Consider the following 6,427-nt stretch of genomic DNA (forward strand, 5'->3'; position numbering starts at 1 on the left):
GTGGCTGGCGCCTTAGCCGGTTGAGCTATAGGCGCCAAGCCTATGAGCACATTTCTTATAAAGAAAAATGTCCATTTTAGTACCACTTTCTATCTTTTTCAAAATATGCAAGTTTTTACCTAGATGTATTATAATAAAACCAATAAAATCTTTGAAAAAAAAAAGAAACCTTATAATAATATATTTCTATTCCTTCTCTCCTGGCCTATATCCCCCTACAGGGATATTGCTGTCATATGTTTTATTCCTAGGTATGTTATCAATATCACAATATAATGTTTTTCTTTGCTTTAGTCAATCTTTTAACAATATTTTAAGAAGTGTCTTTTATGTTTAGCCAGATATTTATCATATTTTTCTCTTTGTTCATATCTGTAGATCAAAATGTCCATCTGTATCATTTTATTCCTAAAAAAACATCTTTTAACATATTTTGTAGTGCAGATGTGCTGGCAACGAATTTATTTAGTTTTTGTTTGAAAAAAATGCCTTTGTTTTTCTTTCATTTTTTAAAATAATAGCTTTTAAAAAAATTCTTTTTTGCAGTTTTTGGCCAGGGCTGGGTTTGAACCCGCCACCTGGGGCATATGGGGCCAGTGCCCTACTCCTTTGAGCCACAGGTGCTGCCCTAAAATAATAGCTTTGATGAGATGTAATTTATATACCATGAAATTCACTCACTTAAAGTGTAAAACTGTTGGCTCTTAGTATAGTCACAGGGCTATGCAACCATCAGAACAATCAATTTTAGAACATTTTTAACACTCTGGAAAGAAATCCTTTACCTATTAGCAGTCACTTCTCATTTATCCCCAAACTCCCATCCCTAGACAATCACTAATCTAATTTCTATCTTTGTAGGTTCACCTATTCCAGATATTTAATATAAATAGAATTCCATAATGTGTGGTCATTCCTTCATTTAGTATAATGTTTGTATACATCTTGTAGCATATATCAGTCTTATTTATTTATTTTTGAGACAGAGTGTGACTCTGTCACCCTGGTTAGAAATGTCATAATGTCATAGCTCACATCAACCTCATACTCTTGGGCTCAAGAGATCCTCTTGCTTCAGCCTCCTGAGTACCTGGAAGTACAGGCGCTTGCCACCACCTGGCTAGTTTTTCTATTTTTCAGTAGAGATGGGGGCTTGCTCTTGCTCAGGCTGGTCTCCAACTTGTTATCTCAAGCTATCCACCTGCTTCAGTCTCCCAGTGTGCTAGGATTACAGGCATGAGCCACCAAGCCCAGCCAGTCACTTTTATTTTTGAAATCTATTTTCCACAGCTTTAGTGGTCTAGGTTGATAGTTTTTTGTTTTTTTTTTAAACTTTAAAAATGTTGTTCCATTCTGTTTTGGCTTGCTTAGTTTCTGATGAAAACTCTTCTTTCATCCTTATCTTTGTTCTTCTGTAATAATGTTTCTTTTTCTCTGAATGCTTTTAAGATTTTCTCTTTATCTCTCATTTTCAATTATTTAATTAGGACATGTCTTGGTTGGTTTTTAAAATATTTGTCCTACTTGGTATTGTTGAACTTCTTTTTTTTGTTTTAGACAGAGTCTCACCATGTCACCCCCAGAAGAGTGCCGTGGCGTCACAGTTCATAACAACCTCAAACTCTTGGGCTCAAGCGATTCTCTTGCCTCAGCCTCCCAAGTAGCTGGGACTACAAGCACCCACCACAATGCCTGGCTATTTTTTGTTACAGTTGTCAATGTTGCTTAGCTGACCCCGGCTGGGCTTGAACCCATCACCTTCAGTGTATGTGGCTGGCGCGTAACCACTGTGCTACGGGTGCCGAGCCAGGTATTATTGAGCTTATTAATTTGGATTCTTTGAGTTTATGATTTTAATCAATTTGAAATTATTTTGTCTTCTAAAATTTTGTTTAGTTATATAGTTTTTTAGTTATTTGAGACAGGGTCTCACTCTGTTGTCCACGTTAAAGTGTAATGGCATCATCAAAGCTCACTGTAAGCTTCAACTCCTGGGCTCAAGCAATCCTCCTGCCTCAGCTGCACAAAATATTATGATTATAGGCATGAACCACCATGCCAAACTCGTCACTTTTTTCTTTAAATGTCACACTGTTTCTCTTCTCTATTCTCTCTTTTTACTTCTGGGGTTTTCCTAATCATCGTTAGGCTACTTGATGTTATACCATAGTTACTGATGTGCTGGGCAATTTTTTGGAATGATTTTCTTTTTGTACTTTATTTTGGATAGTTTCTGTTGGTATGGCTTCATCTTTACTGTAGTGTCTATTTTGATGTAAATCTCATCCAGTATATATGTTTTTCTGATACTGCATTTTCTTCTCTTTATAAATCCCATTTTGGTCTTTAAAAATATCTTCCACTTTTTCTTCAGCATGTTCATGTTTTCCTTTATATTCTTGAGAATATATATTTATATTTATAAAATAGCTCTTTCAATTTACCTTTCTGCTAATTCCATCACACTATCATTTGGGGGCTTGTTTCTATTGATTAACTTTCGCCTGGTTATGGGCTACTTTTTCCTGTTTTTTTGCCTGCCTAGTAATTTTACATTGAGGTTTGGACATTGCTAAGTTATATCTGTTGAATTTTATTGTTTTCCTCTATAAAATGTTGAAATTTCTCCACCATGCAATTAAATAAACCTAGGATATTAGGTTCTCTTGAACTTGCTTTTAAGTTTTTTTAGGGTAAGTCCAGAGGATCCTTTAAAGTGGGGCTATTTTATTTTATTTTTATTAAATCATAAACACATAGATCACATATACATTAATGCATTTATGGGGTACAATGTGCTGATTTCATATTGAATTAGGAGCGTTTGCTTTTTTTTATTAAATCATAGCTGTGTACATTAATATTATCATGGGGTACAGTGTGTTTTTTCTACATACAGTTTGAAATACTTTGATCCAACTGATTAACATAGCCTTCATGTCATTTTCTTAGTTATTGTGTTAAGGCATTTATATTCTACAATAGTGGAGCTAACTTACCCCATTACTAGATGATACTCAAATTGGGACTTTATCCAATGCCTCATGTATTATGTGGCTTCTTCTCTTTGGAAGGTGGGAACATGAACTGTTTCTGGCCCTCTGGAGCTCCAGGGGTTTTTTCTCAGTTAATAGTTTTCTTTTGATTCTTGGCTTATATTCATGGAGTTTCATCTTACACACACAGTGATCATTACTTAGCTAACTGTCCAAGGGCATTCTCCTGAAGATCTCTGGAGTGTTTTTTCTCTCTCTCTCCAGCTCCATCTTTCTGGTACTTTTCTGAGCTCTTGCCCTTCAGTTCAGCAAGACTGTTGGTCTCTGTTTGGGTTTCCCCTTCCTGCTCTGCAGCTTGGAAACTGTTTCTACAGGGTGAACTGTGGCAATGGTAGGACTCACTTTATTTCCCTTCTCTCTGGGGTCAGAGTCTTGCACTGCCTGTTGCCCAATGTCTAAAAGCAATTGTTTTCTATATTTGAAGCAGTTGTTTCATATATTTTCCCCTTGTTTTCTAGTTGCTTACGGCAGGAGGGAAATTTTCATACACATTAATCCTTTGTGAGTAAAAGCAGGATTCTCCACTAGTTTTTAATTTCAATAACTTCTAAAACATTTTTTTCTGTTTGATTTAGTCCTTTTTCTACAATATATGAACATTTTTTCTTAATAATATCTTTTCCAAAACTTAAATAATATTTAATGAGTAAATATAGTTACAATGTTTTTCAATTAAAATGTTGGATTTTCTTTAGTAGGATTAGTTGTGGTTTTTCATCAACTTTTAAGTGTAAAAAAATAAAGTTGTCTTCATGAAAAAAAATTTTTTTTCCCTCACTTTTGATATGTTTTTCCTTAGTAATTTAAAACCTATTTATATCACACTGATATTTTCGTAATAATATTGTACAACAAATCACCCAGCATCTCAGTGGCCTAAAACAAAAATCACTTATTCTTATGAACCTGTTGATTGGCTGGAGCAGCTCTGTGAACTAGATTAGGCTCAGTTGAGGGCCTCTGCTTACAACTGTGGCAGCTGGGGCACAGCTAAGATCTGTGGTCAGCTGGAGCAGCTCTGCTTCTAGAACATTCATTCAAGGCCCTGTCTGAAAGGGCAGCACCCCAGTGGAAGATCTTCTCATGAGGATTGCAGAGGGACAAAGGAACAAACAGAAACACTGAGGCTTTTTAGAGCTTAGTCTGGAAATGATCCATGGTTACTTCCTCCTCATATCACTTGCCAAACAAGGAACCCAGCCAACCTCTAAGTTAAGGGGCATAAAACTACACTCTGCCTATGGCGAGATCACAGCCAGAGTGTGGATGCAGTGAAAGATTAAGTCTTGGAGGCAGTAATTATTTTATTCCATATGTTTTAAATCCTACCCAGTGGTTCAGTGATTTAAAGTGTTTGGAGATCAGATTCTTCTGTATATTTGCACACTCTATTTTGTGTGTTTTGTCATCTTGGATTATATGTTCAGACATAATGGAGCTTTTTAAAAAAAAAAATCAACTTTCACATGGCTTGGCTTGAGGAACCATCTCTCTAGAATGATTTTCTATCACTTATGTTTATGGTTACTAAGTTTCTGAATAGGCATTTTCTCTTCCTACTAGAACCAGGGAAGAGAGAGGGAGAGAAAGAGAAAGTTCTCTTTATGTAGGAGACTCAGTTTCACCCCTCCCCCACAATGGGACCCAAAGCTTTGTCTCTTATTCTCATCTCATCATTAAAAGCCAATCCTAAGCCAATCCCAAGGCATGGTGCAGCTCATCTGTAATCTCAGCTACTCAAGAGGCTGAGGCAGGAGTATTGCCTGAAGCTGGGAGTTTGAGACCAGCCTGGGCAACATAGTGAGATCCTGTTTTTTTAAAAAAAGTCAGTCCGAAAGCCGTGTGGCCTGGGTCTGAGTTGGGGTTTCGTCCCTGCTTGGGCTGCCGCCCCAACCGGACTACTGCTATGGAACTCAGCGCTGAATACATTCGAGAGAAGTTGTGTTATGCCCGAAATTCCCCAACAGACAGTCTGAGACACACTCCGATGTAAAAAGCACGAGGTGAGTTTTATTCAGACCCGGGTCTGGACTCTCCTGATTTGCAAGCCGAGGAAGAGCCCCGAACTCAGGGTAGAGCAAGTTTTTATGGGGTACAGAAAGCAAGAAAGGTAGGGTCCGTAACAGGTACACTCCTTGATTGGTGGTTGGTGATTTCATTAGTAAAGGAGGATTTGCATTAGTGGTTGATGATTTTACTAGTAAAGGAGAATTTGGATTGGTACAGGTGAGGGGTGGGGGGTCTCTTAACCAGGGGCTAGAGTTGGTGCAGCCTGATTAGGTGGCTGGAGGGAAATACCTGTATTTCAAGGTAATAGAAACTTATTGTTTATTATGGCAGCTGTTTGCCTAAGGTGACTCAGTTAACGGCTCAGTGGCTGTGCAACCTGGGGTGGGGGAGTGGCCCTGCAGGCCAGGAGTTAGGAACAGAACTTATGTAGTAAATAGTATGTGCACGGTATGCAGTAAACAGTATGTACAACCAGGGGTGGAGGAAGGTAATAGCAGGGGGGTTGGGGTGGAATAGATCTTATGCAGTAAACAACAAAATGGCATTGATCTGGCCCTTTCAGTTGTAGCCGGACCTGGAGGCAGAACACATGGAGGTGGAGGACACAACCCCTAACCGTTGTGCTCAAGCTTCCGAGTCCTGGTGGTAGCTGCCAAGTTCCAGGGGAAGCTACTGCTTCAGAGACACAGGCTGGTGAACGCGGGCCTAGAAAAAGAGCTCCCACGCATCCATGCTTTTGAGGTGGGGCCTTTAGGAGGTGATTAAGTCATGAGGGCAGAGCCCTAAAGCAGGCCACTAAAGACCACTAAAGCCCTACAACAGAGCCTTTACGAAAGGGACCAGAGATCTTATAAAGGACTGGAGAGAGCTAGCTAGTTCTTCCCATCTTTTTGGCTTTTGATCTCTTCCACCGTGTAAAGACACAGCATTTGTCCTCTCCAAAGGATGCAGCAGCCAGGTGCCTTGTGGGAAGCAGAGACAGGGCCCTCACCAGACACCAAAGGTATGAACACCTTGATCTTGGACTTCTCATCCTCCTGATTGTGAGAAATAAGTTTCTGTTCTTTATAAACTACCCAGTCTCAAGTATTTTGTTGAAGCAGCACGAGTGGATTAAGCTAGAAATTGGTATCAGGAGTGGGGTGTTGCTATAACAAATACCAAAAAATGTAGAAGCAGCTTTAGAACTGGGTGGTAGGTAGAGGCTGGAAGAATTTGGAAGTGCATGCTAGAAAAAGCCTAGATCTCATGAACGGAGCATTAAAGACTCAGAGGAAGAGAGCTATAGAGAGAACCTAAATCTGCTCAGAGACTATCTAAGTGTTTGTGAACAGAATGTTGGTAAAAATACGAGTGGTAAA

At 39.0% G+C, this 6,427-nt stretch overlaps 1 pseudogene; it reads left to right on the forward strand.

Moving 5' to 3' along the window:
• LOC100944082 overlaps positions 1-5,891 on the forward strand; it is an 18,894-nt pseudogene extending 13,003 nt beyond the window's left edge.
• The last annotated feature ends 536 nt before the right edge of the window (positions 5,892-6,427 follow it).

This window comes from Otolemur garnettii, unplaced genomic scaffold (assembly GCF_000181295.1).
Source record: "Otolemur garnettii isolate 467f Iridium unplaced genomic scaffold, OtoGar3 scaffold00025, whole genome shotgun sequence".
Classification (NCBI taxonomy): domain Eukaryota; kingdom Metazoa; phylum Chordata; class Mammalia; order Primates; family Galagidae; genus Otolemur; species Otolemur garnettii.